Raw genomic sequence first — 25059 nt, forward strand, 5'->3', positions numbered from 1 at the left:
ATTTCTAAAACACATTTGTTCTTTTTTTTTTTTTTGAATTATTTTTAGCATGACCTAGAGGTTTCTACTCTCTCTCTCTATCTTTCTATCAAGAAAATTAAAATTTCCTTGCAAAACAAGGGAAGCACAAGAAGCACAGTTTTTTTTCTCAGCTGGTACAAACTATTTTTGCACCTGTGCCATTTGGCTCTCTCTGCAGATATTATTTATCTGTATTGCCATAGTGCCTAGGAACCCTGACAGAGACCAGAAACTCATAGAAACCAGAACAACATTTCTTTTCTGTAGCTGAGGTAACAGATTTTAAACTGACAAATAGCAAATCCTTACATTTGTTTGACAAATGCCTTAGTACCTTTCAGATCAGGATGAGAATTTAAAATACAGATGAATTTAAACAAGGATGTGTTGAAGTTTCTTATCTATCAGATAATAAATCTGCAAAGATGCCAATATATATGCAACATATACACCAGATACAGTAAGAAGCAGAGAGTTTTTAGCAATTAAAAACAAGAACAAGGTCCTACTGCTTTGTACAAATATGAAATGGGAAAGTATTTTTTTTCCTTTTTCCTTTTCCCTTTTCCCTTTTCCCTTTTCCCTTTTTCCTTTAACCTTTCTCCTCTTTCCTTTTCCCTTTTTCTTTTTACAGTTTTGTGTTAGTCTTGGCATTATCAAAAATGCAGAAGTTCAAACTGCCATCTCTCTTTTGTTTGGAGAATTCGTTATGGATTCCCTGATGTCTAATGAGGAGACAACCTCAATCTTATATGTTTCTATGGTTTTGTTTCTCTAAGTGACTTCTTATTTTCTTGACTCCTGTAAGAAATATATATATATATATATATATATATATATATGAGATCACTACCTCTCTAACAATGTACATGAAAATTATCAAGGGCTCTTAGTGGTTGTTGGGTGATACACACACACAGTATGACCATACAACAAGACATTTGCAGCAATGTAGCTAACAGGCTGTTCTCCCTCAAAAGTCTTTCAGAATTCTGCAGAGCCCAGGAACCTGAAAACCTTACTTCTCGGGTTCCTCATATCAAATTAATTAGGAAAAGTATTTGGAAGATAAGTTCTTATTTTTTGCCTTCATGTTAGCATTTCAAAACCTTCCCTAGAACCAGCTCTAGTGTTTTAAAGCAAATGCCATGTGGGAGGAGAGAAATAGTGCTGAGCAAGAGCAGGAACAGCACGGGACGGCCGTCTGCCAGGTTCTGCCTCGTCATCCTGAAATCCAGTTCTGCGGGAGCCGTGAGTCACTTTCATGGATATAAAAGTAGAAAGTTTATACAAACCCAAGGACTGCTATGGTCTTTTATTGCCGGTTCCCTGCTGGCTGCTAGCTCTAGCTTTTCTTGCCTGGTTTTCCATCTCATCCCTGGATTTTCTCAGTCCTCAATTGCTCAGTCATTTTCTGCTTTATCTCCACAGCCTTGCTAGTTTTGTCACTTGGGTGCTGCAAGCAAAACAAGCATGCTGACCTTAGGAGGAGAAAAAGGAGGGCGGGTAGATCATATCGTGTATCTGCCAAGTTCATACCTGCACAGTGACTGACATGCCAAATAGAGCTTGGGTGTCTGGGGCTGACTATCCCAGACAGTCTCTGCTGCCCCCGAGGAGAAGCTGTTATCTCTCTGACAGGGTTTGGGAGAGAGGTGAGGAGGAGCAGGAGGGGAGTCTTCAAGCAGAAGAGAAAATGAGATGGGAGATTGTCTTGTCTCTGCGATTAATGGTCTTCACCAGCAAAAGTTAAGTCAAGTTCAGACAGGAATCCTATCTCTCGTTCAAGCATTAACAGACAGAAAGATAGAGAGAGAGAAAGAAAAGAAGGAGATAATTAATTTGGAATGGTTGTCTCTGGTCCTTATGTAATGAAGAGTCAATAGGTCCGGGGCCACATGCAGGTGGATCAGGCACTAGTGTGGGCAGTGTTGGTCAAACACTCATAAGAGATTAACAGACCCCAAATTTCTTACCTGGTCAGAGCAAAAGACCTGCCTACCCCAAAACTCAGCTCTGGATTTTCAGGATAAAATTATATAGTACAGAAGATACTGGTTCACAGCCTGTTTGACTTCAGAAACAGAAGGGTTTGGCCCTTGCTCATTGCCCTTTAAGATAACAGTATAAAGCCTTTCTCTGCTTTTGGTAACTATTACAAATAAATACATGAAAAGGTCACATAGACTGTGACTCAGGGTATAACTTTGATCATTGTGCAGAGTTTTGCTTTGTCATGGAAGTGAATGAGAATATTGCTCTTGGCCTTTTCTCTTTAAATTCATGAAGAAGTGTATGTAGATTTTCCTCTTCATCTGCAGAAGTGATTTAAATTTGCACAGTGGGAAAAAAAAGCATCCTGTGCAATGATGGTTTTACTGAACTACTGGGTCATATGATTTGCTTGCTGTATTTAGTGAGTTTTCTTTCAGGTTGCAAAGTATGGTAAAAAAGTCCTTTTATCTCTTATTGTTCTATGATTTATCTTGTCCTTCTGCCTGCTTCTTCCACAAAGTTATATGGTTCTACCTGCATAACATTCACCTGCAGCACATCAGCTAGTTATATCGCAGTGGTTTAGGACTTCTGATGAGGGTTAAATGGTAGGGTTAGGGATTTCTGCTTAGATATGTCTCTTGTTCATTTTTACACCTTCACTGACAAATTAGAGAGAAGGCACACAAAGGTCAACACACAGTCCAGAAAAAAGTCACCAGTGAACAATGCATTTAAAGTTTTCTAATGGTCCATAGGACTGATTTGTAGTCAGCAATTTCATTAAGAAATGATAGGTGGTTGCATATTAAGCTAAGTGGAGGTCATAAAAATTTCTGCCATACCATGGCTGCTCATTAGTCCTTGTGAAATAAATACAGTTTGATCCACCCACAATGTTGTTTCTTACTCCAGGTTATCTACCTGGGAAAGGTATCTAAAGAATAAGGCTGCCAAAACTAGAGCAGATTTGGAGAACAGTGTTACAAAATGACTCATAAACATGATCCATCTATGTATGCTGTTATTTAGAAAATAATTTCCTTTTGGGGGGGAAGGAACTCTAATGACATGTGACCAAAAGTCCAGTCATCTTGGTAACCCGTCTCCAAAACTGGCTGAAAACATGTAAGTAGGAATAAGAACAGGAATCCTTCTTCCCCACAGTAGTCTCTCAGTTTCCAAAAATCACTATCACACTGATCTAAAAAAAGAAAGGTATGGTATGCCTAAGTGAGAAATTCTGAAAAAAATTTAAAAGGTCACAGTTAGCTAAGTTTAGATGTGCTGTGCTGTAAGAGTAGCAGAAAGAATGGCAATTTATCAGGAAATATCGCATTGATCTGCAATTCTATACTTCTGACTACAAATCATAAGAAATAAACAAACAAAGAAAAACAAAATAAAAAACAAAAAAGAAAGAGAGAAAGAGAGAAAGAGAGAAAGAGAGAGAGAAAGAGAGAAAGAGAGAAAGAGAGAAAAAGAAAAAGAAAGAAAGAAAGAAAGAAAGAAAGAAAGAAAGAAAGAAAGAAGGAAGGAAGGAAGGAAGGAAGGAAGGAAGGAAGGAAAGAGAAAGAAAGAAAGAAAGAAAGAAAGAAAGAAAGAAAGAAAGAAAGAAAGAAAGAAAGAAAGAAAGAAAGAAAGAAAGAGAAAGAAAGAAAGGAAAGAAAGAAAGGAAAGAAAGAAAGAAAGAAAGAAAGAAAGAAAGAAAGAAAGAAAGAAAGAAAGAAAGAAAGAAAGAAAGAAAGAAAGAAAGAAAAAGAAAGAGAAAAGAAAGAAGAAGAGTCTGTTTGAGGAAGCCTGCTTGGGATTAGGCATTTGTAACATTTCTATAGGCGCATCTCCCCTACAGGTCCCCCATCCTACAACTCACTTCAACAACCAGAAGGTGATGCCCGAGTGCCTGCTGGACTTTGAGCATCATCCCCTTGTGCTTGCAGAGAAGCTAGTTGCAAGCCAGCAAGTACATCTCCAGAAAAAAAAATAAAAAAATAATCTTTATTTTTATTAATGTAACCACCGTCCTGTGGCCTCCTTTCTGAAGCTTGTTACTGAGTCTTTCAGGAGCTGTAAACATCCGGATGTCTCTCGTCTTGACTGAGAGAGCTTCCTGAAGTTTTCTTAGCTTGCTCTTCTGTGGTTCACAGCTCTGACGTGAAACATCTTTCAGTGGAAAAGAGAGTCACTTCATGTGATCAGCAGGCCAAAATTTTGAGGATCATTAGGCAGCCCGGCACAAGAGGATTGTTTTGAGGAACACAGGACAAATGGAGGGCACGGTGATGGCCATTTCTGCTCTGGCATATCCTAAATCCTGACTGCCTGAATAATTTACTCTTATGCAGAGATTCCTTGGTGAGAGGACAAAACAAGATCTAATAATGTTTCTCTTATGCAAGTCTCAACAAAATCATAGCTCTTGCTTGCCAAATAACGAGGCTGCTGTTCTTCCTTCTTTTTTCTGAAGGCTTTGTATGAATTTTTGCAGTCTTGGGTTATTGCCCTGGGGAACAGACTATAATTTGAGTGACTGAACATACTGTCTTTGTTTTGACTTTGAACAGGGTCAGTTCTAAATAAATTATGAATAACAAGAAAAATGCAGCAAACAAACACGGAAGCCTCCATGTGACCAGCCCAGACAAGAGCAGGCCTTTTGTATCCAAGCAATTTTTGCAGTGGGAAGTGGATCTGCTCACATTTGCAAACAGCAGTTAAAAATCCTGGTGACGACTGTAAGCTGCACATTCTTATCATGCTGATGACTTATGTGCTTCCTTACCCTTTCCGTGAAGGGCTTTCTCAGAAAGAAGCCCCAGTGTGTGGTAAGAAGGTCATACAAGATCAGATGAAGAAGACACTGTGAGGCTTTAGCATGGGTGGGCCATCAGAACGACCTAAGCAGAAGAGCAGAGGGTCTGTGAAGGGTAATGGGACATTCAGGCCACCACAGATGAATGTCCCCATTGGAGGGGTGGGCAGAAAATGGAGAGCTGGGGCTAAGGGCAAACGTCCTCCGAGTGACAATTGGCAGTAGGGTCTCTGGCAGTTGTGTGGGCACTGGGCTGCCCACTCAGGGAGACAGACTCACTTTTTCCAGCTGGCACACATGGATAATTTGCGGCTTGCCATCATTCCACATATGTTGGTTGGTCCTAATTCCCCCCTCATTAATCAGCTGGAGAAGAGCTGCACAGAGAGGAGTGCTTCTCTTGTTTTCTGCAACACACATTTTCTGCCACTACAGTATGTGTGCCCACAAAACAGGACATGCAGGCTGCGCGTTTCCTCCAGGAAGGGACGGAGACAAAGATGTAGTTCCATATATGCTGTGGTCACTTTGAGGGAAAGTTTCCCAACTTCCCTCCTCCAGTTTCATACCAAGCCCAGAAACTTGCAGGACTCCAGCAGACTGAGCATCTCCAGCAATGTCATGGCTGCAAATGCTTCTGGAACTGATGGTTAACATGAACAGATGTTTAGGTAATTAAAACAAAACAAACCAAAAAAAACCCTCTAGTATAAAATAAATATTTATTTATTAACTTTGGTCAGGGATGACAAATTTCTAGTTAATAAGAGCTTTATCCCTGCTTTATGGTTTAGAACCAGTCTAATTAAAGTTCAGTCTTTTTCTGATTTAAACTGAATCCTCTGCTGTAAATCCTAACACGTAAGCAATGTGCTTATATGTGAGAATGAATGAGTAGGCTGGAAATATAAATATACCAAGGAGAAAAAGAAAGAAGTAAAATAATAAGGTAAAAATTATTTAAATGACAAACAGTAAGCAATACTCTGTTTTACATAAGATAGGTAAGAAAAACACATCGATTATAATTTTTAACTTAGTTATATCTCCTTGATAACTATAAAAGTGTTTGTAGCTGCCTGATGATACTGTGGGAAAACATCTACATTTCAGCAGTGTTATCTTCTCCGTCTGTTCCTATGACTTCTGTGTACTGCTGTTGTGACAACAGATCAGTTACAGCTATTCTAGTTTCCAACTGATTTGGGATTAATGGGTCATTTTAAGGCCTTCTCTAAATCAAGTGCATGCTCCACATAAATTATATGTGAGTCAGGGTGTTTTGTTTTCTAAAGAAGTAAAGACAATGTTTTCTAAACCAATATATTGCTATAGATGTTCAGCCTCATTTTGCCTTATTTGTTCTTTTTCCAATGGAAAGCGGAGAAAAATGTAGTGCAGGATACTGTACAAACTTTCTCTGTTTAGCCGTGTGGTGTTAATATTTTATTCCAGTTCTTTTCAGTGTATAAACTTGGAGCTCAGTGAGGTAAATGGGAAAGCTGGAATTCACAAACATAGCTGCAAATCCCATCAGCAGTTAAAGACAACAGGTCTGAAACACTCCCCAGTGTGTATGAAATCCGCTGCACAAACACAAAGTAGTCGCTCTGGGTTAAATAACATTTACAACTTAGATGTAAGAATACTTACAGAAATTATTCCATTTAAGCAAGTTCATCTTTTCCAGAAAGACCCTACTGAATCACTTGAAACTTTATGTCTGACAGAGGAGAGAGAAACCAGCCAAGAGTGGCTCCAAACAGCCAAGATGTCTTGGTCAATTGCAAGAGCTGGGTTGTGACAACAGAAGGGGATGTTACGTGGCAACTGAGGAAAAGCAGGAACATGTTTAGCTTCCAGCAGCACTAAAATAAACAGGTAAGAGTGCTTGCCTGGATGGTGATATGTCTGTTTCACACCACAAGTACTATCTGGGATATCTAAACAAATTCCCAGCACATGTTCTTCCAGCCATCCTTCCTCTCCCACATCCATGACTGGGGCTAAGTCAGGCATATAAGCAACCTTATTCCAGCCACTGTAGCACAGCCACCAGTGGGAAGAAACCCAGTCATTTTTTAAAATTAACTATCAGTCCCAGAAACTCAGTAGTGGACACTGCAGTGGAATTTAATGGGTTTCACTACATGGATGCGACCTGCACTGTCTTGGTAGGAGCGAGTTCTCTATTCCATCCTGATGTGTGGAGGCAACTTCTTGTGATAACTCAAATCTCATCTGCTTCACAACAAAGTCCATAGTTCCATATTTTTCTGGGAAGAAAAAGAAAAAGAAAAAGAAAAAGAAAAAGAAAAAGAAAAAGAAAAAGAAAAAGAAAAAGAAAAAGAAAAAGAAAAAGAAAAAGAAAAAGAAAAAGAAAAAGAAAAAGAAAAAGAAAAAGAAAAAGAAAAAGAAAAAGAAAAAGAAAAAGAAAAAGAAAAAGAAAAAGAAAAAGAAAAAGAAAAAGAAAAAGAAAAAGAAAAAGAAAAAGAAAAAAAGATAGTAGTTTCTTCCAAAAGATTTGCTCTTACTCAGAGACACCTAATGATGGCAAATGCAGCATCTTCTTTTGTAGCTTGTTCCAGCAACTAAGTCTCACAGCTGAAAATGTCTGTCACGGTTTCTGATTTGAATTCACTTGGATTTACCTTCCAAATATATATATATATGTATATTTTCTCACACAGGAAATTACACAGAAATTGAACCTCCCTTCAGTCTGTTTTTAAGAACTAACAGATTATTCCTGTCTCTGAGTACAAGGCAGTTTTTCCAGCCTTCAGTTCATCTTGGTAGCTCTTCACTGCAGGCTCCATAGCCTTTCAAGTCCCTCTGAAAATCAGGACACCAGAATTACTTGCTGGTATCTATGTTGAAAACAGAGCTAAATTTAATTCACTGCTCTTCTGATTATATGCCCAGGACCTAGGCTGCTGGCACTGCCCCAGGTGACTGTGCTGCTCCTTGTCCAGTGTCACCTCTCGAGCTGCCGTAGGGAGTTGATATTCCTGGGGATACCATTGCCCACCCAATGGGGATGGCCTGTTTTTTGTCTAGCTGTGGTTCTTTGATGTCTGTGGTTCTTTGATGCCTGTGGCATCACAGCACGTTTTGGCTGCGATGCCATACCTGATGGAGGATATGCCCTCCTATTTCTCCTTCTGTCAAGCTTCTTTATCATGCAGACTGGTAATCTTGCCAAAAAAGAGGAAATCAGACTTTTTTATGAACAGATTGATTTTTCATAAAGCCATGTGGATCAGCATTAAACTCTCCACCTTTGCTCCTTCTTTCGTTTTCCAGGTCTTTTGTTATTTTCCGTTTGCTAATGTCTGATGTCAGGCTCAACAGCTGAAGTTAGTCCGCTGCTGACACAGAATCAGCATGTTCCCACAGTTCTGGGATATGCATGGTGCTCCAAGATCTCTACACAATTATTATCAGAAAAAGGGAATTCTGCTTTTTCACTAACACCAACACAAACCCTCACTAAATTACCATCTTTGTCATCTCCCTCTAGCAGTAGGCTGGTATCACGATAAGTATTTTGCTCCTGGTAGAACTACAATTCCTCCAGCAGTCTGTAAGCCTGATGGGAGACAGGCTGTACTGCTTCTGAGCACAGAGCCAGCCAGCACAGCACCCTGCCACCAGCAGTGCCCAAAAGCAATTGCTGAGGAAAGCTGATAAGGTCAGGTGAATAGCTCCACGTGCTCTGCTGGCAGCTGGCCAGTATACTTGTATTTTCTCCTGTTTTGCTACACAGCATATTTTCTAATTTGTATTACTTGTCTTTACATTCCCTACATTCACTTTTATGTATGTATACATAGATATATACACTCTCACGAGCTCCCCCTTTCACTATTAAGAAGCACATAGTTTAGCCAAATCTCTCTTACTTGCAGAAGAGTTACTTTTTAGCCATGGCTAAGAAAATTTTGGATATGCCACTTCAGTACCTCTTGATGTTTCTTCCCTGTACTGACCTAGCTAAGGGAATCCAAATCCCACTGTAACACAGCTGATTAAATGTCTTCCATTGCTAGCTTGCTCAGGGAGCACAATCAAACAATCTCCTGTTTTCCTCCCTGTTGATTCACTATTGGTTGATGCTTGCCTGAACATGAGCCAGCAGTGTGCCCAGGTGGCCAAGAAGGCCAACAGCATCCTGGCTTGTGTCAGGAATAGTGCAGCCAGCAGGAGCAGGGAGGTGATCGTCCCCCTGTACTCGGCTCTGGTGAGGCTGCACCTCGAGCGCTGTGTTCAGCTTTGGGCCCCTCACTACAAGAAAGACACCGAGGCCCTGGAGCGTGTCCAGAGAAGGGCTACGAAGCTGGTGAAGGGCCTGGACCATAAGTCCTGTGAGGAGCGCCTGAGGGAACTGGGGTTGTTTGGTCTCCAGAAGAGGAGGCTCAGGGGAGACCTCATTGCTCTCTCCAGCTCCCTGAAAGGAAGGTGTGGGGAGCTGGGGGTCGGCTTCTTCTCACAGGTAACTAGTGACAGGACAAGAGGGAATGGCCTCAAGTTGTGCCAGGGGAGGTTCAGGCTGGAAATGAGGAGACATTTCTTCTCAGAAAGAGCAGTCAGGCACTGGGACGGGTTGCCCAGGGTGGTGGTGGAGTCACCGTCCCTGGGGGTGTTCAAGGAGAGGTTGGGCCTGGTGCTTAGGGACATGGTTTAGTGGGTGACATTGGTGGCAGGGGGATGGTTGGACCAGGTGATCTTGGAGGGCTTTTCCAACCTTAATGATTCTGTGATTGTATGATATTGTTCAAGTCCTTAGAGCAATTTTTCAACAGCGTTGTGGAATACATTTAGAAGGTAGATCCATTAATGTCTTGACTATATAGAAGTCTCTGCAAAAGGAAAAAGATGACTAACAGATAACAGGAATACTGTTTACTTTATACACTGCGATAATCTAATTAAAAGCATCAATTACTATATATTCGTAGGCCAAACGTGCATGATGTAGAGAGCAAGAGAGAGTACCTTAGAAGGGTTTGTCATTTGGTGAGTGCAATGTACAAGAGCATGTGTCATTCATTTAATTTAATGTATGATAACAACTCCTTAACATGATTAGCGCTTCCCTAATTATGATTGACGTGAGAAATAGTTCATCAGTCTTTCCACATACGCAGCTTCCATTGATTGTTAAAATGGAAAAGCAAACACATTTGACAGTCACCAGCCCAGCATTTTGGAAAGTTCCAGAGTCTCTTCCAGCAACGTCCCAGTAAATCTCTAACTGTGTCTGACATAAGTGGCTTTACTGCTATTCCTTTTTTTTTTTTCCTTTTTTTTTTTTTCTTTTAAAGCTGGTGACATTTGGCTCTTGTGTTGACACGGTCTCCAACAGGTGGCTTTAGCTGTACAGTTACCAAGTGACAGTAGTGACAGCAATAATCTGCTCCTGTACATGAAATATATGGGGTATGACAGAGTCAAAGGACACCATAAAGTACAAGGGAAAGATATACAGATAAGCTGTGGTCAGTTTTCTTTTTCTGTGTTTTTTTTTTTTTTTTTTTTTTTCTGATGAGCTTATCTGATCTCTTCTCTTCTCGTAAAAAGTCCTATTTTTCCCATTCTCTGACTCCAGCCTTTGCCTAAGGGCATTCAGAAGGCAAACACTGTGCATATTTTTTTCTAAAAATTCCAGGAGCTGCAAGACAAGGGTTTGATATAGAATGCCTTTTCTCTCTTAAAAAATAACCCTTTGGTGCTCTTCAAAACTTGCAACATTTTTTTTTTTTTTTTTTGGTGTACATGATGTACAAAATGCAGCTGTACAACAGTATCATCATACAGGACCTGGATTTTTTTTTAAGTTCAATCAATCCTTTATAGGAGAAGGAGCGGACTTTCACTTGTGTTGGGTTGCTGACAGCCTGAGGAGTGTGTCACAGACATTGGCTTGACTCCCTAGACACTGAAGTGAGCTGCAGAGCCCCCAGCCTGGCTCCAGGCTGGGGTCATTTCTTCCCTGTCAAAAGGCTCCAAAATGAAATCTTCATCCTCAGCCAGCAGAGAGGGCTGGAAACTGGTACCTGCGGTCTGAGACTTCAAAATTGTGCTGGGGAAAGGGGAGGAAGGGAGGTGAGGGACAGGATGAAAAACCCAAATGTGAACCTGCCTCTTTGTAGGCTTGCAAGTCTTTTTTTTTTTTTTTTCTTTTTCTTTCAGGGCTTGCAAACCCAAAGGTTAGCTTCTGTAACCACAGTGATAATTATATAACAGAGCATTTATAAGTGTGTGCTTATACTCTTATGGGCATTTCTTTAGCAGTATAAAAAGCCTTTAGACCATCCCTAGATGGTAGTGTCTGTTCAGACCAAAACCCTTCTTTAACACCATGCTTTCTCTGTGACATCTAGACCCAGATACCTGGCTGAATGCAGAAGTTATTGGTGAACAAGGTGGAATAGGGGACTACAGAGTATGAAAGGAGAAGCAGATCTGCCCTCTTGTGTAAAAGGCACCTACTGCACCTTTTTTTCTTGAATCTGAAATTAATTTACTCCTTGTGAAAATACGTGAGGAAACTATGGGAATGTTTTGAGCATTTTAACCTTACCATGAAGTGAAAAAATGAGAAAAGAAAGGATGAAGGCTGACATTCACACTTTAAAGGTGATTTATATCTATGAATTAGTTTGTAAACCTAAAGGTTTATAAATAGACTAATGTGTGTAGTTTGGACATGAGAAGCTACTCTAAATACTTAGGCTATCAGACTTGAAACTGTGAAAATATGAGTAGTACAAAAACTCTGAGAGAGATAAATCTAATTACCAGGGAAACTCAACCAGCTGCAAATTATTACCCATTTAAAGTAAGCTGCTTTTTTTTTTTTTTAATAGGTGAACAAAATAGCTTGAGCATTTTCATTTCAGTCATCACAGCAGTAAAGGCTTTGAGATGAGATTTGGGCTGAGGCAAGCATATTTTGCCAGTCTTAATTAAACCAGAAAGGGACACAGGGCAGCTGACTTCATTGGGTTGGTAAGGTCAAGCTGAGTTTCTCTGTCCTCCTCCCTACAGCTGTTTTCTTCAGAAACTTCAAGGCCATCAGTTCTCTTAGACCTTCACCTTCCCAAATCCCATGTATTAAGCACTTCTAAAAAAATACTAACCCTTGAAAGCTTATCTGGACAGCAATATCAAAAGATTAGACTTTTGGGGAAAAAAAAAAAAAAGGAAATAGAAAAAAAAAAGAAAAAGAGAAAAAAAAGAAAAAAAGAAAAAGAGGAAAAAAGAAGAAGATAAAAGAAAAAAAGAAAAAAGAATAAAGAGAAAAAGGAAAAAAGAAAAGAGAAAAGAGAAAGAAAAAAAGAAAAAATAGAAAAAAGAAAAGAGAAAGGAGAAAAGAAAAACAAGAAAAAAGAAAAAAAAGGAAAAAAAGAAAATAAAAGAAAAAGAGGAAAAAGAAAAAAGAAAAAAGGAAAAAGACCAGGCAGCACTGTAGAAGAAGCTTTTAGTATACCATGAATTTACAGCTTAATAGGGCAATTTGGTGTGAAATCTGGATGCAGTTTTTAAACATAGGCCACAGCAAAAAGTTTATTTACAATTTGTCTCTTCTCATCCAGTAATACACTTGGTCTGATGGCATCACTTTTTCTCTTCTTTGCAATGAAAAAACAATTACAGCTTGGGCCTGAGGATATAGTAATATGCAACAAAATGAATAAACTCTGCAACAGATAAGAATTCTATCATCCATAGAAGTGATAAATGCTCTTTAAGTATTTTTTCATACAGTTTTCACACTTCTCTTTCTCCAGAGTCTGTTGTAAGTGGCCCAGAGAAATAAGCCATATAGTGATCTCACAAGAACTAGACTACTTTCCTCTGCAGCAAAATTACACCAACAATACATGTGACCCACTAGACTGTTTCTAGTATAATTTCATTATGAAACACCTCCTTATTCCCCCCTTTTCTCCAGGACACGCATGAATAAAAAAAGTGAATAAAGTAAATTTTCTGCCAATGAAATGAAAACAATTACTGTTCTGGTTTCTTCTTCTCTGCTGATGGTCAACTGACTTGTTACCCATGTTAATTTGATTATTACAGACTTGGGAGTCTGTGTGTTGTTTTTTTTTTTTGTGTTTTTTTTGTTTGTTTGTTTTTTGTTTTTTCTTTTTTTCTTTTTCTTATTAAACTACATAGTTAGTCTCTGTCTAACATTTCAGGCTGCAGTTTGAAATGTCAGTGATCTTGAAGCTCTGTTTCATCTTTGTTAGGGCCATACTTTCTGTGCTGTGTGACCAGCAAAGGGACAGTTTAACAGGCTACAAAAGGATATGTCAGGGCAGACTGAGAGAAGGACAGATCAAATGTTTTCATAGAATCATAGAATCAAAGAATAGCTCGGTTTGGAAAGGACCTTAAAGATCATCTAGTTCCAACCCCCTGCCATGGGTAGGGATGCCACCCACTAGATCAGGTTGCCCAAAGCCTGGCCATGAACCCCTCAAGGGATGGGACATCTACAGCTTCTCTGGGCAGCCTGTGCCAGGGCCTCACCACACTCTGTTAACCAGTTCTCATTAAAAGAAAGGCCTAAATAAATATCCCTTATAAGTAGTCTTTACACAAAATATTCAAATACTTTGCTTTTTCATATATGTAAATGTATGTATGTATATGTAATCTCAGGTTTACTTACACATCCATAGAGAAAGTTACAAAAATGCAAAAGAAGCAGAACAAAGAACTATTATGCAAAAGAACTATTCACAGAGTCACAGAATCACAGAATCACAGAATCACAGAATGGCTGACGTTGGAAGGGACCTCTGGAGATCATCTAGTCCAACCTCTCTGCTGAGCAGGGTCACCTAGAGCACGTTGCACAGGATGGCATCCAGGTGGGTTTTGAATATCTCCAGAGAAGGAGACTCCACAACCTCTCTGGGCAACCTGTCCCAGTGCTCTGTCACCCTCACAGTAAAGAAGCGCCCCTTCATATTGAACCGGAACCTCTTGTGCTTCATTTTGTGCCTGTTGCCTGCCGTCCTGTCGCTGGGCACCGCTGAAAAGAGACCGGCTCCATCCTCTCCACACCCTCCCCTCAGATATTTATACACATTAATGGTGTCTCCCCTCAGTCTTCTCTTTTCCAGGTTAAACAGACCCAATTCTTTCAGCCTGTCCTCATACGACAACATGCATAAATTGGCCCCCAAAGAGGGGACCATTTGACTGCTGGGGAACCGAAAGCATGAGAAGATGCCTCCTGGCCCTTCTGCCATCAGCCCTCAGCAGCACCACAGCCCCAGGACTCTCAGAGAAGCCAAGACATCCTCGAGAGGTCTTTGGGCCATCACAGCACCGCCCCTGTTGCTTGCTATTTCTGCAGAGGTGTCTGTCTCCCTTGCAGTCATTTCACCGTGGATGCTTTTAGTGTAACTTTGAACTTGTATATTTTAAAAATGGGAGGAATTTGCAATAGAGTCAGCACATGGCAATATCTGGATGACTAATAGCCAGCAGAGGTTAATGTCCCTTAGCTTCCTCACAGGCCATCAACCCCTAGAGCTGATCACTAATTGCCTGAAATAGCCTATGCCATGGTCATTACGGCTTAATTATTCAGATAAAATGAATAATATCAATTCTAGGACTTCAGTTTTCAGAAATGGAGAACTCCATCTCTTTTCTTTCTCAGGCAGGTTGCAGGCACATTCTACATTCAGTCCAGTATTTTTTTTCTCCCTGCTTTAATAAATGATGCTTCATGCCTGTTGAGCTTTCATAAAGGTAAGGACATTTCTTACCTATTGAATAGCATATAGAACAGACAAATAACCAGCTTATATTCAGTTATTGTCGCATGACTGAACAAATACCCACAGAAATCAATCACAGCAAGTAATAAATGAACAAACTGGAACTTATAGGAAGAGCTAAACTCAAACTGCTGAGCAGATGCAGAATATGACACGGCCCTACTTTCTGGTCCCCAGCCACTCTGAGGGGCACTTTGAGCTCAGACAGCTGAGTTTCCTTTCCTGGAGGCCAAAAAGCTGGGGGAAACTGTGCTTCATTAAGGTACCTAACTCGTACCACCCAAACCCTCACTACCCAATGTTCCTTGACAAGTGTGTCTACACAACCGTGGTGACCTCCAGCAGATCCCTGCTATAGATATGGCAGGCACCCAATATCCCAGTGTACCTCTTTCCTTCCCAGGACAAAAGTCTACATGGAGTCTTTGCGAATCTGAAGCAAAATGTATGTGTACTTTTTGTTAGTTCCAAGGAAAGGTATCTGACCTCAAAACTGCAGAAGCAAAAAGTGCCAAATTCATCCCATTCCAACTGATACTATGTGCAAGAAATGATCCTTCCAGCGTGGATGCCTACACAATAGTGGCCCAGAATTCCCTCCTGGGCATGTTTTGTCTGGTGAAACTCTGTGGCCAGCAAAGTGGAAAAGATCACACTTGTCAGTCATAGCAGTTTCTTCTGCTTCGAAGATCAGTGAATTCGTTAGTTTGTAGAGTCAGGAGAAAAGAGGCACCAGCAGCCAGTCCAAGCATGACGGTTCATTATCAAAGGTTCAGAGAGGCTTGGATCCAAGGTTTTGATACACTTCATCAAAGATCACTTCCCAGCTGTTAATTTTCATATCCCAGTGCATGCTTAGGTTTCTGAAGCTTGTTCTAACTGTGGTATAGTTCAGAGTACTGAAATTATTTGTAAGCTAATTTTCTGTTGCAAGGTATGTTTATTACTTTTTTTACATTCATTCAAAACCAAAAGCATATGACAGGTCTGTATGCCTTACATCTGGCAGCTCTTTTGCCAAGGCAGATTGGCAGACCAAGATTTTAGTTTAGGAAAACGTGTGGGGAAAACTTCCCATCTGATTAAAACAATGGTCATCATCTCCTCAGCTGCTTCTTTACGAAAAACATTTTGAGAACATGTCTCTGTTCCTGTTCATGTACACATACAAGCCACGGGTTGACAACAGGTGTGTTTCAGGGTCTGTGTTCAAAGCATGCTGCTGTTGCATCTTTGGGGGAAATCAGCCTCGTGTGCATAAGAACGCCTTATAAATTAGTCAAAGAGTCCAGCATGCACGTAGTGACCTGCAGGATTTCATGATCTGCTTCTCAGTATAGCATTTTCTTCAGATTCTTCTGGACAGAGTGGGATATTAGCCTCTCACATTTCAGTACACAGATAAATGCCATGTGAGGTTGTCAAGGAAAGATAAGAACAAGAAAACAAAAATGCTAGGGAATGGATGCAACATGGACATGTTTGCATTGGTAAATTAAACAGCAACAAGATGTGAGCCTGAGCACTATTCCTCTAGGTGACCATGCAGCTTGTCAGTAGCATTTTCCCTAAAGTGTTTTGGCCAAGACAGCCAGCAATCCCCTACACGGTGGCTGGGAACAATTCAGAGGTTAGGATGTGCAGGGACAATCCCAGCAGGAGTCCAGACATGGCCACACTGGGGATTTTTGAAAGGAGGAAGGAGAGGCCATGGCTTCTAGCTGGCTGGATATGAGGATACACTACCACTTTGCTTCCCAGCTGGAATCAGTCCCTTTTCCATTTTGCATTAAGTGTAGACATAGTTTATGGGTCTAAAAATTGTAAGATTTGTAATCTTAGTCCTTTGAGAGATTTGTTGCATGACTTCCAGTTCATCACTGGGTTTGCACTAACTGGGATCCTTGTTTGCAGACAACTGTCTTCTATTAGATCAGTGCTGCTCCGGAACAACCATGCATGTGTTAGTGCATTGAAAATTATAAGAAAAACGCACAAAATATTAGCTAGCTCTTTGGGTGTTGAAGATGTTAAAATTAAGTCAAGTCTGAAAGGTGTACATATAGCATTTGATTTACCTGGTAATGAAAGTAAGTTTCCTGCGGGGTTTGTCAACAGCCCACAGTTGAAGACAAGAATTGGACAAGGTTGTAGTGAAGGTGATTTCTGGGGAGGGCCCAAAGCTGTGAGAGAAGGTGTCAGGATCCAGGTGCTGTATTTCCCTGCTGCCTCCTGGCTGCCAGAGACACCACAGCTGCAGGGAAGCCTTCCCGTCACTCTGCGCCCTGGTTTCTTACCAGTTACTCAAAAACTTCTGCACCACCGCCAGGGAAGACCAAATATTAAAACTCCTTGCTTGTTTTTTGGTCTGTTATTATTTTCATTTTAGTTCCTCACCAGTGACAGAAACAAAGTCCCTGGTTCAGAGTTCACTGACAAAATGAAGAGGCAATGCAGAAAGCAGGAGGAAATGGATGAATGGAGAGGAGGATGAAGAAGAACGTCCTGCATCCCTTTGGTTACATCCTCTGACAGCTCTCTTATGTACATATATCCCCCACGTACATCTTGAAGATCCAGTGTATGTGTTATTGCTACCATATTACTGCGCTACCTGTCAGATCCATGACAAATATGAGCTTCAGAGGGGAGACGGTAAGAATACAAAAAACTTTTTTCATGCATTGCAGAGCTGCAAAAGGGGAGGCAGCAGAATGAGAGAAGTAAACAGAGAATGAAATGATGCTAGTGGCTTTATGGGGGATAGAGGGGTGGGAAGGGAAGACCAGAAGGGTATTTGCAGAGCAAGGACTACATAGGGTCTTGATAGTGGAATAGAGATGTCTGAAATTTTTAAGTCGTGTGGTTCAGGGAACACAGGGTGGGAACACAAAGGGGCAGACAGACGGTGCGTTCAGTCTGAAGGATGCTGGTCCTTTTCCAGAGAGGGGTCAGCAACTAAGAAATTATTTTTTCCAAATGTGTTCATTCCTTTCTAATAAATATGCTACTGGGAATTCCCAATGACTATGGGATTATGGAGGTGCTTCTGGCAGCTTCATTTGTATTTACCATAATTCTCCCTCCTTGTCGCACAGTTCAGCCTCGCACAACTCATCTTGGTGCTGCTCCAAGGAGAGCTAAAACCATAAATCTGGAGATGAGGTAGTAGCACCACAGCTTGAATCCTATCGAAGATGGCTCTGATCTGATCATCCAAAAGGCAGCATCCGACATCCTCCAATGTGCCACTTCACAGGACGGGACAGGGGCCGGCACGCCAGGCAGGCACGTGTCACCCATGCTCTGATAGGTCCCGATCGGTGGCATGCTGCCCTGCAACAGCCTGGTATCCCGACGTCTCCCATGCCTTAGGACACCTCATTTCAGCCATCTCTCCTAATCGTGTGCTTTCCCTTGCATCAAGCGAAAAGAAATTTGACAGTACAGATGAAAGAGAAAAAACTTTCAGGCTTCCACTTTCTCCGCTGAATTAATCATCTCTGGCAGATTTGTGGCTTCCTCTGACCCTCAAGTTTTACTGTCTGCTAGCACATCAGGCACTGATTTTCCTCTTTCTTTCCCCTACAGGAAGCATTACAATGATCTTTCTCAAAGCTGACAGCGGCAGGGCTGATTTCCAGTAAAAGGGCACCATACTTAGCTGCACAGGGTAAGCGAGGTTAGGGAAATAGGTACATGGGAATAATGACAGCACAGAGGGCAGCAGACTTGCAATATGTTTATACAGTTACATGCAACCAGTTCAGACACTAACATTTTTATTTTTTTTTCTTTGCTCACAGGAAAAAAATAAATATATATATATCTCTACTTGCTCTGTTTTCTCTCTGTGAGCACTTTCCTATTCTCCTTAACCTCTGTGTTGCAGTGCAGCTAGACTGTGTACACGTAGATATGCTCCCTACCCTGGGGAAGATCCAAGATAAGCAGAGAAGTGACACACAAATGGCAAGGGGGAGAGAGCGATCTAATCGACTAGCCGCAAGCTTGGTAGGGTGAGATAGGAAAAGCACACAGAGCAAAGGGAAGCAGGTTTCTGCTGGGATGTGTGTGCTTCTCTCCCCCTTCTCCTGCTTGCCCTTGTCTTTTCACTCACTTCTCCCTCGTGCCCTTCTCCGTGCTTCCCAGGCTGAGATGGTGCTAGACTCGTGGGAGGTATTGCTGATGCGGGACTTGTGCAGGTTTTGGCTGGTTTGCCTGTTTTCTTGTTTCGTTTGCTGCCTGTCTCTCCTCACTGCCTTCAGCCTGGCACAGCAACGTTGGCTGCTTCTTGCTGAAATTGGCTCCCCTCCTTTCTTGCTGTCTGGTGAATACCTAACACCTGCCGGTGGTCTTTGGATTTTAGCATTTCCGTATGTCCTCCATATTGCACGTAAAGGTGTAAAAAAGGGCCTTTTTTCCCCTCCTCTCCTTTCCTCACCCTTAAAGCTCTTTTCAGGTGCCATATCTGAACCCGGCAACACCAAATCGTTTCCTGTGTTCTCACTTCACTGTGTAGCTCATCCGTGGGTGGGGTGAGAGAAGACACAGCTAGAAGTAATTCGCCGCACTGAAACATTTTGTTTTCACACTTTGGATTCCACCTCAGCCTGTTTTTCAAACTTCCTTTTTCTAAAACATTAAAGCTTAAGACAGAAGCTGAGCACCTTTGCTTCAGAACAAAGCAAGCATTTCACATCATAAACTGCAAACTCTTTTTCTGTCCATTCCATCCATCTGGAAAATCATTTGGAGAGGTAGGAACAGCCTCAGGGCTTCTCATCTCTTACCTCTACTCCAGGCTCTCGGTACAGTAAGAGATCTCAAAGGTTTGACATGAATGCAGTGAAATTCCTCTACCAAGAATATCTTGGCTTTGGAAGTGTGAGACAGTGGATAGACAGGCACTTGGCTGGGCATCTCTACTCTTCTGATCCTTGTTTCCATCCTCCTTGCTTACCGCCAGTCCTGAGAAGAGCTGTCAGACTGCAGCTACCCATTTCACACCTCTCTGGGACATCTAGGACAGGGGCACTGGAGCGGTGTGTTCATCCCTGGCTCTCACCCAGATCGTCTGTGCACACTTGGACGAGTCCTCAGATCCTCCAGCACTCCACCCCACACTTAGCAGAGCTGATTTCTTCTCTCTCCAGGACTTCTCCTGTGTAACTACTGTAAATCTTTCAATCCAGATTCATGGACTACCTTCACACATGGGAATCGAATGGCTGATAAATGGCTCATCCCAGTCATTGTCTCCATTTGTGATCCCTAGGAGGCCTGGAGATAAGCCTACCAGGGGATAGATAGATATGGGGTGGGATGTACTGGTCTGGGCACGAGTCTGAGCTGCTGTGCCCCTTCTCCAAGTCCATGGCAGCTGGTGTAAAGGTGTAGAAGCTGGGGCATGTATGGTACAACAAGCCAAAAAATAAAAATAAAAATACATGTACATTAGACACAGTGACTTCAGATTTGGACTGCCTTCAAGCAAATGTGTGAAATGCGGTGTAGATTTTACATCCATCTGTTGAGAGGACTTTGTCTGCTACCCGTAATGAAACTCTTCTCAACCACAATTAAATTGCTTGGCCTTGGAATAAATTGCACATTCTCTGAGTTCTCGGGGAAGAAAATGTATCTGCAGCTGCAGCTGCGCGGACATGCCTTCTGATACCACATCACACTAAAGGAGCTGTTTACCTTCTTAGGGCACGGATAATAAAGGATAAAGATTTCTAAATCAACTTTCGAAAAGACTACTTCAAAAACACCCCAGCCTCATTAATTCAAACCCAGTGAGCTCGAAAAGGCCAATTTTGCTGACCCGTCTCAAAAAAAAAGCCCTGAGATTTAAGCAAGGGAAAGATCCCAGTGCAGTCAGTGGGCTTAAAACTAAGGACAGGCTGGTGGGATCTGTACACGAGGCTAAAAGTAGGCTGACATGCTTTGTCAGGATGAAGTCCTGCTGTCAGACCCATTGAGGTGACCCGATTTCTTTGCAGGACTCTGCAGGGGAAACGTGCTCTCCTGCAGCTCATCCCTCCCTTCCATTTCATTAATCCTAGCTCTCCCACATCGGACTTCATAGGGAAAGGATTTTGAAGTACTGCTGAGGGTCTAGGAAGCCAAACCTCATTTTGCTGTGCAGTTCAAGAGGAGGTTGTAGATTCAAGCAAAAATCCCTGCTGTGTGATTTTCCACACAGTTTGAGGACTGTGATGGAGACGGAGACTTGCCTTCTCCTGTTCTCCATCAGAGAACGATCTTACCCCTGCGGGGTGTAGGATAACTGCCCCACAGGGAGAGGCAGCTCAAGCAGGGGTGAAATCCTAGCTTTTTTTGTCCTCAGAGTGGCATGGCAGAGATAAAGCTTGAGACTTAAAATCCACCACCCAACAGACACACGGCTGCTCACCTCCAGAGCCTGGGCAGGAGCAGGGCAGCAGCTACAGCTGGTGCAAGGAAGTAAAGCTCTTTGGTTCTTGCTTTTGCCTGGCAGCTGGCTGAAAACAGGACTAGACTGCAGGAATTCCTGTCCTATACCCAGCCCTGGCTTTGTTATGCAGATGTGTGTGTGTTACCCGATTTCCATTCGCCACAACTTCCTCCTCGCTAATGCGCAGTTAATATTTATAAATACTTAATGAATGCACAGTTTATGTGTATACACTTCACTGTGGATCTGCAGATTAGTTAACCAAGCTATGGCCAGATTCTCCCTTGCCTACAGATTTGTATGGCTGAAAAAGGATCACAGCTTACCTGGTGCAAAGTACTCAGGAAATGAGGATTTAATTGAATTTTATAAACAAAGTCTTCAATGCTAATATATATATATTATTTTGAGTACTTTTCTTTAGAGAAGGAGGATTGGTAAAATAAAACACCATGTAAAATGCAGAATAAGGACACTCACTGGAGGGTGAGCACTCCAGAAGAGGGTGAGCGCAGGTACTCGTGCCCCTGAGTGTGCCTCTGCCCATCACGTTGTTTGCACGACTGTGTTCATTCAATCAACTGAACATCACGTAAGGATGTACTTAAGGTAAATTCAGTGCTGGGTAACAATCCATCCACATCAAATCTGATTCTTAGCAGGAAACCACCGAGGCTGCCTGCTTCTTCCATGCCGCTTATTTCTCAAAGTAATGGGCTTGCAGAGCCCCCTCTAACCACCAGAGGTCAGAAGCAAAACATCGCAGCCCCGCCACTGAGCCCTGATTTCCTCAATCGGTGTCCCGGAGTGGGTGAAGTGGAAAATCAGCAAAAATACTGCTTCATTCACAGTGAGGAAAATGAAGACCGTATTATAAAGGATCCCGAGCAATTCAGAGGGAAGGAGGCAAGTTTAGCGATGCGACCCGCAGCCTGCAAGCGGGGGAGCTGGGAGACGGGCAGGGAGATGTGCTCTGCACCCTTCGCTGAATATAACACGGATTTGTTGACGTTTGTTGTCCTTTTGTGTTTGCTTATTCATGAAAGCTAATGCAGGAAACTTCCTGTGTTTTTCAAGAATGTGTGCAGAACCTAAAAGCCCCATCAAAACCTGCGTGCATATTCAGAAAAGGCACTTGCCTGAAATTGTGCTTTTACTACTTGCAAGCACATTTCTGGAATACTAAAAAAGCATCTGAGCAATGAAGAGGGGGGATTTTCCCAGCCATAAAGCCTGGATCAGCTCACGGACAAGAAACAAGACCACATGATCTCACTGATCAGCTGTAAGACGGGAAAATTGGGAAGGCTGCAGAAAGCCCAGGGTGAAAATCGGCTCAGGTATCCACACCATAAACCTTTAAACAGTTATTAAAGTCAAGAACTGCAAACTGCGTGCAGATTGTTTGCAAAAGGCAATGTGCCTTATCAGACAAATTACTCATGACATAACACCATCTCCTCTTCTTGCCCCTTTGACCACTGTTGCAGGCAATGTATGTTGGAAAAGAAAGGGTCAAGGTTGCTAAAACAAAATGATAATTTTTTATTTTTATTTTTTAAATTCAGGAAGTGTCAAGCCAAGCAGCTGTGCGGCAGAGAAAGTACCTGGTTCTGCTGTAAAGCAGCACCATGTCCTGGCTGGAGCTCTGCGCACTGTCACTTACTGGTGGCCAGGATTAGTCATCTCCTGCGAGGGATACACATGAGGAGATGGAAATAGCATTAGAGGAGAGGGAAATAGCATTAGACATAGAAAGAATGACACTAATGAGCCAGAATGTCCCGATTCCCTCTACGGTTCTACAGCTCTACAACACACGTACTTTCAATATAAGCATAAAGGAGTAATTATATTCATATTTTGAAAAACAAGTTGCTCTGAGAAAGCTCCGTAGCCTTTTTTTACTGAGACATAAGGTTCTTGAATAAAATGAGGTTTATTTTTCAGAATTGGTAAAACACATTTCTGAGCAATGACTAAAAGTGTGCTTCATCTTGCAGTGAGTTATTACTTACCCCTCTGAAAGAGAAGTTTATTACAGAAATCCTGACAGCTCATTAACCACCTTACTAAGGAACTGTTGTGCTGTAATAAAACTCGCATCACTCCATCTTCACAGCAAAAGAAAAGATAAAATGAGCAGAATGTTTACATATTGCCTTCGATCAACAATCACAGAGACACAGGCCCCCAAGACTCAGCTTCGTGCTGCAGTGGGGTTGCGATGGGGCCCAGGAAATGAATGCCTTCTGCAGAGAAAGGCCACCCCACCAGGGCTCCTCCTTACTTGCCTCGCTGAGGACCAGGTGCTGGAGTTAGCTATGCATTTTATCTGACCTTGGTGGGTTGGTGCCAAGGACCACTTGTTACACGCACTAGGTTTGATTCCTGTAGCACTCAGCCACCTCCTTCAAGGCCTTCTCAACCACTCCCATTGACTAACATTTCATCCTACCTCCTTCTAGGGGGCTGGTGGTGTGCAGAAAAGCACAAGTCCATCTTCTGCTGCCCTAAAGCAGCTGTTTTTATTTTCTTTATTTTTCTTTCTTTCTGATGACCTTCAAGATCATCAAGTCCAACCATCTGCCTGACCTACTGAGTCCCATCACAACACCTGACAGCTTCAACCTTCCCCTTTTGTTGAACCTGTTCCTAAAAATCTAACATAAAAGAGGCTCAGCAACTTCTGCAGGTTCTAGGATTTAACTACACCTTTGTTGATGCAAATCAGGCCAATTATCTTGCATTCTTTTCTTAGCAGACAGAGGAAGTTTGATCTCCCTCGTTTTTATTATAACCTTTGATGAGCTGGGTGACTGGTTCCTGCCCTCCCTCACCCCTATCCTCCAATCTTCTCCAGAATAAGCACAGCAAAATCCCTGAATTTATGCACAAGTAATATAACTCCCCTATCATATTTCATTTTCTCTTTAGGTCTCTCTGCAGCTTGTCATTATCTGTCTTTAAAGTGTCCTCAGCCCTGGCCAGAGGAACACCCTAGCCGAGGCCTTATCATTATGAATCAGAGCATGTTAAATAGTTCCGATGCCTTGCACATGACATTCCTGCCAGAAGATCCAAGAATGGGAGTTGCCTTTTCTGCAGCAACATCACACACACATTTTTAGTTTGTGAATCACAGCAACTGCCAAATTCTTCCACTGCACTGCTGACTTACTGTTAGCTCTCCATTGTGTATTTCTGTATTTGAATCTAATGGCTAAAGGAAGTATTTTGCATTTCTTTTTACTGAGACCCTACAAGCCTTGAGTCACTTCTCCAGCCTGTCAAGATCATTTTAAATGTTATCCCTGTCCTCTGAAGTATTTGCATTCTTTTCCAGCCTTCTGTCACCTATAAATGACAGAAAAATATTTTCTGTTCCATTTTGCAGGTTTCCTAACAAGACCAAATCTAAGGTAAATCTCCACTGAACATCATTTGAAATGCATCCCAATTTGACAAAAATAAAACCTCAGTGTATGTGTCCACCTATGAGCTAGGTGTCTAAACATCTGTCACAGGCAGTGGAGGCTGGAGACCTATTTTTCTCATCCTTGAGTAAACACGGCATGGTCAGGTGAATTCATCTCCAGGCTCCCTTGGTTGCATTGGCTAATTGCTCTGATCGGTTGCCCAGAAGTACTCATACCATGATGCCCTCAGAGCAGCCTTATGAGGCTGGCAGGTCCGACACAGGATGTATGGGAGGTCCATCTGGCTTTGAAGTGGTAGCTGAAGGTCAGCCAGGAGGCATGCAGCTGGCACAAGACACTTTTATGTGGGCAAATGCAGTGAGGCCTAGATCTCACTGCAAAGGAAACAGAAAATTAGCTTATGTGTGGACACCTCTGTAGTAAAAAGAGAAATCTCTCTGCATGAACCACAAATCTGAAGCTGCATCTTGTCCTACCTATCTTCATTTTTGCTTAGGGGAATGCCATACAGAACAGTCTGAAAAGCTGTATGAAAATCAA

The 25059-nt window shown here is 42.0% G+C and overlaps 1 long non-coding RNA gene across 3 annotated transcripts; it reads left to right on the forward strand.

Moving 5' to 3' along the window:
* The first annotated feature begins 1010 nt into the window (after window positions 1-1010).
* LOC310891669 lies at window positions 1011-24441 on the forward strand. 3 transcript variants are annotated; one of them, XR_014577662.1, is made up of 4 exons: window positions 1011-1272; window positions 4581-6709; window positions 17027-17292; window positions 17736-24441. It is a non-coding gene; the product is annotated as an uncharacterized lncRNA (long non-coding RNA). The 3 variants fall into 3 exon arrangements; XR_014577663.1 differs by having other exon boundaries at window positions 6519-6709; window positions 17736-24438; XR_014577664.1 differs by having other exon boundaries at window positions 6559-6709; window positions 17736-24438.
* Window positions 24442-25059: the final 618 nt, after the last annotated feature.

This window comes from Anser anser, assembly GCF_964211835.1.
Source record: "Anser anser genome assembly, chromosome: 1".
Taxonomy (NCBI): Eukaryota; Metazoa; Chordata; class Aves; order Anseriformes; family Anatidae; genus Anser; species Anser anser.